Below are 12,804 nucleotides of genomic sequence, written 5' to 3' on the forward strand. Positions count from 1 at the left end.
CCTTGGCTGGAGTATCAGTCTCAGAAAAGACCCCTGTGCCCAGACTTCTGTTGTTTTCCTTGTGGAGCTCCTGTCCTCTCCAGGTCTTACTATCTCCCACTTCTTTCATAAGATTCCCTGCACTCTGCCCAAAGTTTGGCTATGAGTCTCAGCATCTGCCTCAATACTCTGCAGGGTAGAGCCTTTCAGAGGCTCTCTGTGGTAGGCTCCTGTCCTGTTTCCTGTTTTCTCCCTCCTCTGATGTCCATCCTCTTTGTCTTTCTGAATGGGGATTGAGCATCTTAGCCAGAGTCCTCCTTCCTGAAAAGCTTCCTTAGGTGTACAGAGAATTTAGTATGTTTATCCTATCTTATATGTCTAATATCCACTTATGAGTGAGTATATACCATGTGTGTCTCTGCTTCTGGGATACCTCACTCAGGATGATCTTTTCCAGTTCCCACCATTTACCTGTACATTTCTTGAATAAATTTATGACCCTCTAATGCACATTTCCCCTAAAATACCTCTAGATTGCCACTATATCTTTTTATTTTTATTTTTTAGATTACAACATAATTGCAACATTTCTCTTTTCTTCCCACAAACCCTCCCAAGTACCACTCCCTGCTCTCCATCAAAGTAGTGGCATTTCTCCCCATTAGTTGTTATTGCATATATTTGCAATGTGTGTTTGTGTATCCCTAAATACAATCTGTTTAGTTCATATAATGTTACTTTTATATATTTTCCAGGGCTAACCATTTGGCACTGCATAACCAATTGCTATACTTTTCCCTTGGAAAGACCACCTCTCTTGCTCCCAGGGTTCCTCAATTGCCTAGAGTTTTGGTGTAGAGTTGGGACCTTATGGATCCACCCTATCCTTCCTCCCACTCATCCACACAACTCCCCAAGCTTGGCCTGTTGTTTGGCTGTGGGTCTCGGTGTCTTTTTCCATCAGGTGCTGGATGATCCTCCTGAGGGTTTCATGCTAGGTGCCAGTCTCTGGTTTCTCTTCAGATCATATAAATCTTTCCTGCCATCCCTTATGCAATGTTCTCTGAATCTTAGGTGTGGGAATGCTTTGTAGATATAACTAGTGGGGTTGGTCTCCAAAACACTGCATTTTGGTTAGTTGTAGTGGTCTCCATCTGTGGCAAAGAGGAGTCTCTGTGAGAAGGGTGAGGACTACAATTATCTTTGGGTATGAGGACATATGTTTATGCTGTTGTTAGGTTTTATTGCTGTGATACTGAATCTTAAAATAGTCTGTTTCAGTTTTTCTTATCTTCAGTTGTCAGTTTCTATTCAAGGTCTAGGTCCTGATAATATTCACTCTTAAATGTCCAGCTCTTAATATAGTATCTAAACAAATGGATTACAATTTGTTGACCTGTTTTGAGGATAAAGCCAATGTTAATGGTGGCATGAAATACACGTTGGTGCCTACCTGAATCAGAGTCTGAAAAATACATCTAAAAGACTTTGAAATCTTTAGGTAATTAAAGAAAATCAGAGACTCCAGCAGTCACTTGTGTTTTCCTATGTAATGTAAGGCAGGTTTCTTCCATTTTCTAAAATCTGGGGATAACATGAGCAAATGAATTATCTATGTGTTATTCTTACAGTTCATGCTTTATTTAAAAATAAAAAATGCAGAGTTAAAGCCTTCTTTTTTTCCCTTCTGGAGAATAAATTCAGAGACAGAACTACTCTTGCTTTAAAAGAAACACACACACACACACACACAGATACCTAAGGTAATAAGAATTGAACAAGATCTTCTTAGGAAATAAACAGTTTATGAATTTTGTAATGGCCTCTATGTGTGACATATTGCTCAAACAGTCTTTCAAATCTCTAGTAATTGCAGTGGAATGGAACCAAAGGCTTTCCGTGTAAAGTGTTAGAATACAAATGCCAGGATCCTGGCATTTGCATTGTTTTTGCATAATCTTATTACCTATTGAATACAAATTTCATCAGTAACTCCAGTAATTTGGATGTTCCGAGTTCCTCTAATTTCAGCAGTGCCATCTTACCGTATACGAAAGACAGGGAGCATTTGTTTTCAATTGGAGTATTTCAATTTTGCTCACAAGCTGGATTTTTAACACCTCTCTCTTCATTTGTATTTCTTGAACAAACAGCTTTTCTGATCTCTGCATGGATAGCAATGTTTTGGTTGTTGATCTTCTCAATTCTGGGCATTTTTATGACATTTTCCCCTTGTAATAAAGATAAGAAATAGAAATATATTTCAAAGATTCAGTGTTTCTGAGCCTTTTGTTTTCTGCCATAGCCTTCCTGACCTGAGTGTTTCTCTATCCAGTTCCCGTTGCATAGAGCAACCTTGACTCCTGAGCCCCAAGATGCTTCTGTTTATATTACAGCTTAGCCTCCTGATCACTCCCCAAAGTCTCTTGCTGCAGATCAGATGCTCTGCCCCCGCCCTACCTGATCTACCAAGCTAGACTGACCATGTCTTTTAAAGATTCTGCTTCTTAACACAGTATAAAGGTGTTTCCAAAGTGTTCCTTTCTGTGTCCATCTTCTGTGACATTCTAAGATCCACAAACATAATCCGCTATTCTTATGGAATCTCATATATTACCATCTTTATATAACTTTCTGAAAATAAATGTGACTCATTTAAATAAGCTATATATACAAAACACATCAACCAATATAAAACACAACAGAACAAATATACATTTTCATAAAAGGCATGACAATGATTATTTACTACAAATAAGTATCAGATAACTACTTGGTGCCTGCAGTCTTTTAGGTAAATATTTGAGAGCCTTTATTACCAACAAGCTTCTAGAAGATGTTGCAATATAGCTTGCCCAGGGACCAAACTCAGCTCTCCTGAGGGGTCTGATAGAAATATTTTGATGTTGTTTCCTTCTTTATTTTTTTCCCCCTCAGATCAGAACGTGGCCTTTATAAAAAGGGAAAGGCTAGAGAGCGCTGTGTATGATGACTCACAGAGGCAGACTCGGACTTTATTTTCCAGTCTTTATTGTTTAGCCTTCAGGACTTTCATGAAAGCCCTGAAACATAGTCATTATTATCCCAATTCCACATGCCAGAAAATTAGGTTCAGAGAAGTTACATGACTTTTCTCAAGCATGATACATAAGTATTTAGTTAACCAATAATTCAAACTCAGATTTCAATGGCTCTAAAATCTTGCCTCTTTTCTCAGATCCAAACTCCTATTTCCCATCTGAAGATAAATGACACCTCTCAAAATAATCTAACCCAAACAGACTTTGAATTTCAACTAAGCTTTTTTCCCCATCAAATGCAATTGCTTTCAAAAGCAATGTTAATCAGTTATTTCAAACTCTTCATACATATCATAGTTATGACATTTAATAACTGTTAACCTTTTGGTGGAAGTAATTTCAAACCTACATGAACATTATCCAATTAAATATTCAAAGACATTGTTGGAGAATAATCATGAAACTAATTATTACAGATCAAACTGGCCACAAAATGGATTTTCTTTTCCATTATGTGAACAAGATTCTTCAAATCTAATCTATTGTCTTTCATTCCATAAAACCATTTAACTAGATGAAAAGTATCAAAAGAAAATCAACTTGGAGAAAACAGTGGCTCAAATGATCAATTTAGCATTAACTGGATTGACTATTGTACTGACCCAAGTTCAGACTTGTTAAGAAGGAAGACAATGCAGCCAGTCCTGATGAGGCCTGATAGGCTAGGGTCAGATGGAAGGGGAGGAGGACCTCCCCTACCAGTGGACTTGGGGAGGGGCATGGGAGAAGATGGTGGAGGGAAGGTGGGACTGGAAGGGGCTGAGGGAGGGGGCTACAGCTGGGATACAAAGTGAATAAACTGTAATTTAAATAAATAAATAAATAAATAAATAAATAAAGCTGTTTGCAACTCCAAGGATCTGCCGCTCCTGCCTCCTGCCTGGACTCAAGAATGCCACCTGTGGAGACTAGACAGTAAAATCTGAGTCTGCTGCCACCAAACAGTATGCTCTGACGCCCCCTCCCCTTTTAAGGCCAGGTTGTAATCTGAGAAACAAACAAGGAACCAATAACAAAAATGCTTCTAATTCTATCAGACCACTCAGTATAATGAGTTTGGTCACCAGGCAAGCTATACTGCAACATTTTCAAGAAAAGTCTTGGTAATAAAGAACCTCATCAGGTTCTGTCCCAGAGGTCTAACCAGAATCTGCCTTTCTGTGTACACTAAATTATGTGCTTTTAATTGCCAAAAAGCCTCACTTGGCATGCCCAACTCACCAGTGAGCAGACGGCAGTGGAAACAATGCTGTTCCTTGGATAAATCAGGGTCCTCTGTTTGTCAGAATGCCTTTGATGTTGCAATAGAGTTGACTGTTGACTGTTCATGTGCATGCACAGTTAATCAGGAGCATGTTTCAGAATTAACTATTACTCATAATATACTTTTGTTTACATGTATTTTTTTTTGTAGAAAGCTGTCAGGATCAAAGTCATTTAACTTTTTAATTCCTTTCTGATTTTGTCTCTCCAGAAATTGAGTAGACGTGTTCAGATACCACAGATAGCTAGTTAATAACAAAGCTAAGACTAGATAATGCATCTCCTCACACTCGATCATGTTTTTCTCTGCTGTTTACTTTTCTATGCATACTTCAATAACAGAGTTTTAGTAAAATACTATGAAAATTCCCAACCATGCTAGTCAGGAAATTTGGTGAATTTACCTAATAAACAGGAGCACAGTGGGAGCTGACGCTGCATCACACTGATGACCACCAGCCTGTGAGGACTAGATGTGTGTCAGCTTTGCTTTTCAAATCAGTTCCCACACACGGTGGTATAATGAGTCAAGTTGGTTAGAGCTGAACCCTGGGACATGAAAAACTCTAAGACTCCAACATTCCCATCTTGGAGACCCACTGTCAAATTTCCACGTGCGTGTTATTCTTCTAGCCCATTGCTGTTTTCAAAAGAGGGCTTAGCTGACTCAAAAGCCATTGCGGAGACAGGTCTATGAGAGCGTCTATGCTCTGTGTTTGCTGGGTAGACGGGATGCTTTCTGCCACATTCAGGTGTAAAATTTATTTTGGCCTTTATGTTATTTCACTGTATTATTCTTTTGTTATTTTGAAAAGCTTTTGAGACTTTAAAACATGAATTAGTGTACTAAATAAGATTTAGTAAATATCTATAAAGTGTAATTAATAATACTAAAAAAATTGAAAAAAAAGATTTAGTAAATATCATATCCTTGTTATAATTACTTTCATAATTTTGTGTGATTTGTATTTTATTGCTTGCCACTTACTGCTAGCCAGAGGTTTTCCAGGGAGGCATATTCCCCTAGTCGTAAGAGAGGGCTGGGCCTCAGTTCTTTAATTTTTACATTTTTCTAAGTGTTAAAATCCCAACATCTGCCTCATACCTTTCCATTCCAGAAAATGCTTTTGTAAATGATTTGCACGTATTGTTACAGATAGCAGCAGTTCTTTCTGAGAAATGGCCATTAGCCTGTACTGGTACTTTGTGTTCCAGTTAATAGTAAGCTGTGGCCATAAAAAGTTGTCATTTAAACAGCAATGGGTAGAGTCGCTGATGAAGACTTTTCTTGCTGGGCACTTTATTTTGGGTAGTTCAGTTTCTGTGGATTTGGACTGGCTAATAAGGCTCTGATGGGTTAGTTAGTCATTTTCTTCCTGCCGTCTTTCTTTGCTGGAAATAAGATTGGTTATCCTTGGCAGCAGGTTGAACGCCACAATAGGTTCATTCACCTTTGATCAACCAGTGCTCAGGTTGCTGCTTTGCACAGGCCCCTTGCCCTACCTTTTATCGCCCTGAGTGTCTGATCTGACGCCTACATAAGCAGATTACATAGGCAGTGCGACTGTGAAGAGCTTCTGCAGACCTTCACGGAGTAACAGCATTGTTGGTAATGGCACTGCACACAGCTGGAAGGGAAAAGAGAAACAGAGACTGGAGACAGTTACAACCAACCATAAGCATGTAGCTACACCCTCTGAAGACCGCTTTTCTTGCTCATGAGCAGAAGAATACCTGTGTTGGGAGCTGCTAAAAAACACAATGTCCTTTGTTTTATTTTTTCTCTCTTTGAGTCAAATTTATTTTATTTTAAATATAATAATGTTTTAAAAATTATTATTTATTTATTAAATAAAAATTATTATTTATTCAATTTGTATTCCAGCTATAGCTCCTTCCCTCATCTCCTTCCTATCCCACCCTCTGGAGGAGTTTAGCATAGGATGTTTTACTTTTGAGATGCACATTCTACAGAAAGTGGAAGTTTAAAATCCTCGCCACATAGAAATGTCACTTGTTAACTGAAAACTTAGTGGTTGCTTAGTTTTGCACCTCTTGTTTGAGCAAATTCTCAATGTGGAAGAGCCATGTGCTTCCCCTTTAGAAAGTACACAATGTCCTCTAAATGACACCTTTTCACTGTGTCTTTCTAAATGTAATATCTTATCTATTCTGTGTGTCTCAAAGTCATGATGAAACCGAACTGGTCCTCATATCTCCACCTCCCAAATGGTGCTGTTACAGGTATGAGCCATCAATGCCCAACTTGTGCTTCTTGTTCTTGAAATGTCATTCAGCTTCTGATTGGTCAGAAACACATAGTGAGTCACAGATAACTTCAAATGTGGACAAAATATTAAACCCTAGTGCAGTCAAGAATTTGAGCTGCAATCAGCGGTGAACCACACTTTTAACATCCACATCAAGACAGTGCACTATGAAAAGTTGCAGCTTTAATCATGCATATTTATTTCTTTTGGTTCTCTTCTGCTCTCAAATTTTATGTACTTAGTGCTTCAGGATTGCTAAAAATATGTATCATAGTATTATTTTCTAATTATTTATATTTTTGGCTAAAGTAAAATCTAATTGTTGCAATATTTGCTTTTCTGTGTTATTTGTTATTTTTCTTTTGTATCATTGTATATGCAGTCTTTCAAAATGTTGTGCCTTTTACCAAATGATTATCTGTACAGAATTCTAGAATTTGCTGATGCAAAATTGCTTATCTATACCAGTTTCCTATTTTATGTATTTTGTGTATTTTTTTTTTTCTGTGTGTGTGCATGAGGGATATCCTGAACGTATCTCTGTGAACCATGAGTTCCTGGTTTCTGCAGAGGTTAGAATGTGGCCCCAGAGCCTCCGGAATTAGAGTTTCATATGGTTGTGAGCTTCCGTGGAAGTTCTGGATATCCAACCCCAGTCCTGTGCAAAATCAGTAAAGTGCTTTTAATCAGAGAGCCATCTCTATAGCACCACTGTGCATCCTTAAATTAGTGTTTGTTTTAATTTATCAAGTTTTAAAAATCATTTAACTATTTCAAAAAAGTGCATAAAATTTTAGAGCCCGTTGTTAAGGAGTTTTTAAAGGTGACACAATTGTACATTTAAATATTTGAACTCCTGATCTGCTCAGAGATTGTGTCAAAGCTATTTACAACATGGTGACAATCTGGGGTAGCTAACATACTGTGCCTCTGTCTAGTACAGTTTATGTTTCCTGGCTGTGGATATACATAACAATCTCTGTTTTAAATGTCATTTAAATCTATACGTCTCCCAAAATATGCATTTCTTGTGAAGATCTTATGAATTTTCAAAAGTATCTGCATTACTGGCACATGGAGCTGTAAGCGTCACCGGGAATCGACAGTTAATGCACACAGGCTGAACTTGACATTTCATTTACCCTGGGCCTGCGATTATCATCTTTAAGATCTTGCTTTTGAAGCTTAGTGTGTGGACCCCTCTGGGATTAATAAAAAAACAATGTGATAGTTTCTGCTAACAGAAGGCAGAGTTAAGGTTGTTTTACTCTAACTCCCCCACCAAAACATATAATTTCCTGCCTACTCCTTCCTAGAGATGAGAGAATTGAGCTGTCATTCTGGGTGGGAGGATGGCATGAAACCGGTAAATCCAGAAAATGTATCAAAGACTCTTACAGAGAAAGCAATTAACAGTATGTATATGAAGCTTGGGGTGCACACTGAAAGAGCAGGCAACGCGATATGAAAGATGAACACTGGAAGGTGGTATGGGTCCTGACACCAGAGCTAAGCTAGAGAAAAGATTTAAAACTAATATCTGTTGGGCTAAAGACCTAATACTGGAGTTAGTTAAACACTTCTCTATAGATAAACCATTTAAACCTCAATACTTATACTCTTTAAAAAAAAGAAATCCAAGGAATTTTCTAAGGAGTAGGGAGACTTAAACATCATCAGTAAGGTTTCTTCTAAGGTCAGTGAGATTTCTTCATGGAGATTAATGGACTGCTCTTTTCAGAGAATGTGTGCTCACTTCCTGGTAGTCCAATACTGATGACCTCATGGCTCCCTTTTATCTTGTATTTTTATGGTACTGATTACATTAATTAGAAGATATTGTATAATGAAACTTATCAGAAAAAATTAATAGGCTTTCTTAATAAGTTTTTCTGTGATTTGTGTTGCTGATATGAACAGCAATTATCCAGCTAAGTAATGACCTGGTAATGAGCATGTCTGTTTGAAATTACTTTGAAAGTGCATTGATTTTTTTTTTTTTTTTTTTTTTTTTTTTTTTTTTTTGCTGAGAGTAAGGAATTTTGACAAGAAGATTTATAAGACCCTACAACAAGTGAATCCTGTTATCTATTAAGATGGCCCCAAAACATCACAATAAAAGTCCAAAATTCTTTAATTCTATTTCTTGGTCCTTAGACAGTCTGGAAAAACATTTTTCAGGAATGTTGGTTATCATTTTTATATAGGATCCTCACCTATGTGAGATTTATTCCAGTGAATTGAATCCACAGATTTCATTTAGAACCATCTTTTAGTTAAAAGATGAATAAGTCAAAGTAGACTTTGGAATTATTTGAAGTGTTCTGTTTTCATGCCTCAAGAAGAAGCCACGCAGGACATGTGGCTGAGTGGCTTAGTGGACGGGAGAAAACAATCCTGGGATTTATGTTCTGTACATGTCTATTTCCAGCTGTAGAACTTCATGTAAGTCTTCACATATTGCCCTTTCTTTTTTAAATCTGATTAAAGATTTTCATTCAGATTTTCTCCAACTTTCTTTCCTCCACTAAAATTCCATGACACAAAGGCAAATATTTTCAAACATAATGTAATGACTTTTGACTTCAGTATTCTATAGTTACGTGATGCAATATGAGTAAAAAAAAACTGTTTTAAGTGATTTATTTTTCTACAATATATGTTCATGTTTTTCCTTTTCCCCACACCCCCTTTCAGATTCTTCCTACCTTCTTACCCACCCAACTTCAGAACTTTTGATTTTTCTGTTTTGTGTTTTCTACCAGAGACTTTTAGAATTACCTCAAAAAATAAGGTCAAAATAGAATTCAAATGCCCTCACAAATGTAAAGTCATTCTTATATTTTATTCTTACTGTGATGTTGCTGAATCCCCGGGGAATTCCACAGCCTTTGTTAAGCCTAGAGCATTTCCAGTAGTATCATCTTTATAGATTTAAAAGCTTGTCAAAAATGGACAGCAGGATTATACTTTTGTTGTTCCTAGAATTGGTAAGATGATTGATACAAGCAAGTCTTTGATGAATTTTACATGCAGCGATGGTTTACAAGAACAAAATGCATGTTTTACCATTCTTTGTGGCTTTTACAAAATCAAACAAAAGGAGAAGAGGACACTCACAAACAAGGATGACCTGGTTTTCAACTGGGTTATGTTTTTATCTGATGGTTTATTAAAAATCCCTTTCTTCTGTCAACACAAAAACACAACTTTTACCTCACAGAGAGTGAGTCTGTGTATTTATTCTGAGGCCAAATATTAGTGGCCATGGGCCCAGGAACACAGATTTATGTTAACCCAAATCTCATATTCCAGCATGGTAACAAGTTGATTAAATGGTTGTAGAACAAAGAAAGTCAGGTGACTTTTCAAATACATCATTAGAAATCTTAGGTAAGTAGGCTACAGAAAAGCTGGAAAACATTGCTGTAGTGTTATTGTCCTGGGAAAATAATTTCTGGCTTTCTCAGCCCTTTTCTTGATTGAAAATTAGTGTTCTTTCCCTAAATTCCAAAAAATTTACCTATAGGAGAGTACTGTTAAGTCAGATACACAGAGGGGCAGTAAATGGTTACTAAGGAGGTAAATACTCCAAACATATGCCTCTGCACCTGCACTGTTTTCACCTCTCCACATCATATAAGTCCTAAGCAGTGAAGCAATATGGCAGAAATTACAGTGGAAGGTTTGGTATTCTCAAGAACTGTCTGGTGTTAGTCTCCTTGGTTTGCCTGTGGTGTATATGCAACATTAGAGTCTCATAACAGCGTAATGCAGCCATGATCATTCAGGCCTTTACAGCCATTGAAGCAGGACAGTCTCCCCAACATGGTTGGCTACCATAAAAAGCTAAAATGTTACGCTCAGGATGTGAGGCTAAGCACTGCACTCAGGGTCAGCTGCTTTCAACCCAGAGAAGAGCAAGTCTGATTGCATGTGGGTTGATGCCCCAGGTCCCGCTTCTGTGAAAAAGGTATCAGACAGGTCTGATGCTCTTTGGGTGGATGACACCTAAACAAACATCAGTACAAAGTCCCAATTTATTTCAAATATCAGAGATCAGACCTCTACTCTTGCCTGATGCGTCTAAAACAAAAAGGGGAAACTGTAGAGAGCTGCGTAATTCTGCGCCTTAAAGATGGAGCTGGTTTCCGCCTTCCGCCTTCCCGATGGTGAGTGCTCTCTGTCACAAACAACTCCATATTTGGCTAAGGCTGAGGATCTGGCTTGCTTCTGTGTATGTGGACCTATCTGCATTGCCCACGAGGCACTCTGGGGTTGGCTACCCAGAGGCTATTTAAGCTGTGGGCTGGCTTTCCCCAGGGTAAGAAGATTGTTCAAGGTTCCTGAATAAACTGCATTGAGAAAAAAAAAAAAAAAAGAACTGTCATTAACACTTACTACTCATTAGGTTAAGATACTGAATTGTATTTTGTTTTGTCAACTGTTTGATTAAGATGTTATGCTCTTCAGAAGATAGCTTAACATGGGATTTGTGCTATCAAAACCCAAAAGAAGCAAAACAGTCCTATTTCTAGGGAGAAATTTATAGCTTTTGCCATTTACTAAGAGTACGGAAGAATCTACACAGAAAAAATTTCACCTCTCACATTTTTTTTCCTTTTCTTCTTTCTTATTGATTAGATTGAATTATTACTTTGTAAACATTATAATTTTAAAATATAATTATAACATTTCATCCTTCCCTTTTCTCACTCCATCCTGCCTATATGCTTCCCCAACTCTTCTTCAAACTCTCAGCTTCTTTTAAAGCTGTTATTCCATGCATATACATATATGTAAACACATACTTATTCCTGAATATAACTTCTTAATTCCAAATAATATTACTTGTGTGCAATGTTATTCAGATATTCAGGGCTGATGTTTTGACCCTGAACAACCAATTGTTGAGCACTTCCCTCTGACTCCAAGCTTTCCTCAATTGCCTATAACTCCCTCTTATTGAAAATAGATTTTTTTTTCTCATAGAATAGATTCTAATTACAGTTTTAACTTTCTCTGCTCATCCCAGCTCCACCCGACCTCTCCTACCATCCTGATATACTCCCTTTCTGTCACTCATAAGAATAGAACAGGCTTTTAAGTAATAATAGCAGCACATAACAATAAAATATAATGATTAAAACAAAAACTATCCATTAGAGTTGGATAAGACAACAGAAGAACACAAGAAAGAAAAAGAAAAACAGAAGGCACAAGAATAGTAACCCGCTGATTCACATACTTGGGAGTTAGAAATACAAAGTTGAAAGCTATTATATACATATATATATATATGTATATATATATATATATATATATATATATAGAGAGAGAGAGAGAGAGAGAGAGAGAGGAACTGGTGCAGACCTTTGTAGGCCTTGTGCATACTGCTTCAGTCTCTGTGAGTTCATATGAGCTTTGCTCTGTTGATCGAGAGAGACTTGTTCTGGTGTATTCCATCATCTCTGGCTCTTACACCTTTTTCTGCCTCCTCTTCCTGAGCTCTGAGGTGAGGAATTTAATGGAGATACCCCATTTAGAGCTTTGTGCTCTAATGTCTCATTCTCTGTGTATTGTCCGGGTATTCTCTGTATTTGTTACCATTTGCTGTAAGAGGAAGCTTCTATGATGGTGGATGAAAAAGACACTGATCTATAAGTATAGCACAATATCATTAGGAGTCATGTTATTACTACTATTTAAGTTTTTTTAAAGACCATTAGTATCTGGTTTTACTCAAGGTCTCTGGGATATTGAATTTCTGGTTCTTGGTTACCCAAGAGTGTTGGGTGTGTCTTCCATCTCATGGCAGGGCTCAAGTAAGTCAAATAATAATTTGACAAATCATAAGTCAAATCATAATTGGTAGGTTCCTCCCATAAGTTTGTGCCACCATTGTCCTAGCATATTTTTCAGGCAGGACAGTGTATACTCTGCAGGCTACCAAAGGAGAAACAAAAATGCAAACTCAGCTTATAAATCTTTGTGTAGGGTTGGGGGACCCTAGACTTTGTCCAGCCCAGTTTGGTATGTCCATTGGTATCACCCTTGTTCAGTTCATGTTTGAGAGTTCATGTTGGTGAGATTTTATGGGTGTAGCTTCTTATACTAGTAGAAGTAATCATCTCAGAGCAAACACTCCTAATGTGGATATAAGGACAAATGTTATTCTTGCTGTGGATATGCTGGTTAATGCATCACAGAGG

At 37.4% G+C, this 12,804-nt stretch overlaps 1 protein-coding gene and 1 pseudogene across 4 annotated transcripts in view; one reads left to right on the forward strand and one right to left on the reverse strand.

The window, feature by feature from the left end:
* Rit2 (Ras like without CAAX 2) overlaps positions 1-12,804 on the forward strand; it is a 337,828-nt gene that overhangs the window by 273,954 nt on the left and 51,070 nt on the right. The window lies entirely within an intron of this gene.
* The window catches only part of LOC132652241 (large ribosomal subunit protein eL15-like), a 60,607-nt pseudogene that overhangs the window by 18,412 nt on the left and 29,391 nt on the right, over positions 1-12,804 (reverse strand).

The sequence above is a fragment of the Meriones unguiculatus genome, chromosome 2, assembly GCF_030254825.1.
Source record: "Meriones unguiculatus strain TT.TT164.6M chromosome 2, Bangor_MerUng_6.1, whole genome shotgun sequence".
Taxonomy (NCBI): domain Eukaryota; kingdom Metazoa; phylum Chordata; class Mammalia; order Rodentia; family Muridae; genus Meriones; species Meriones unguiculatus.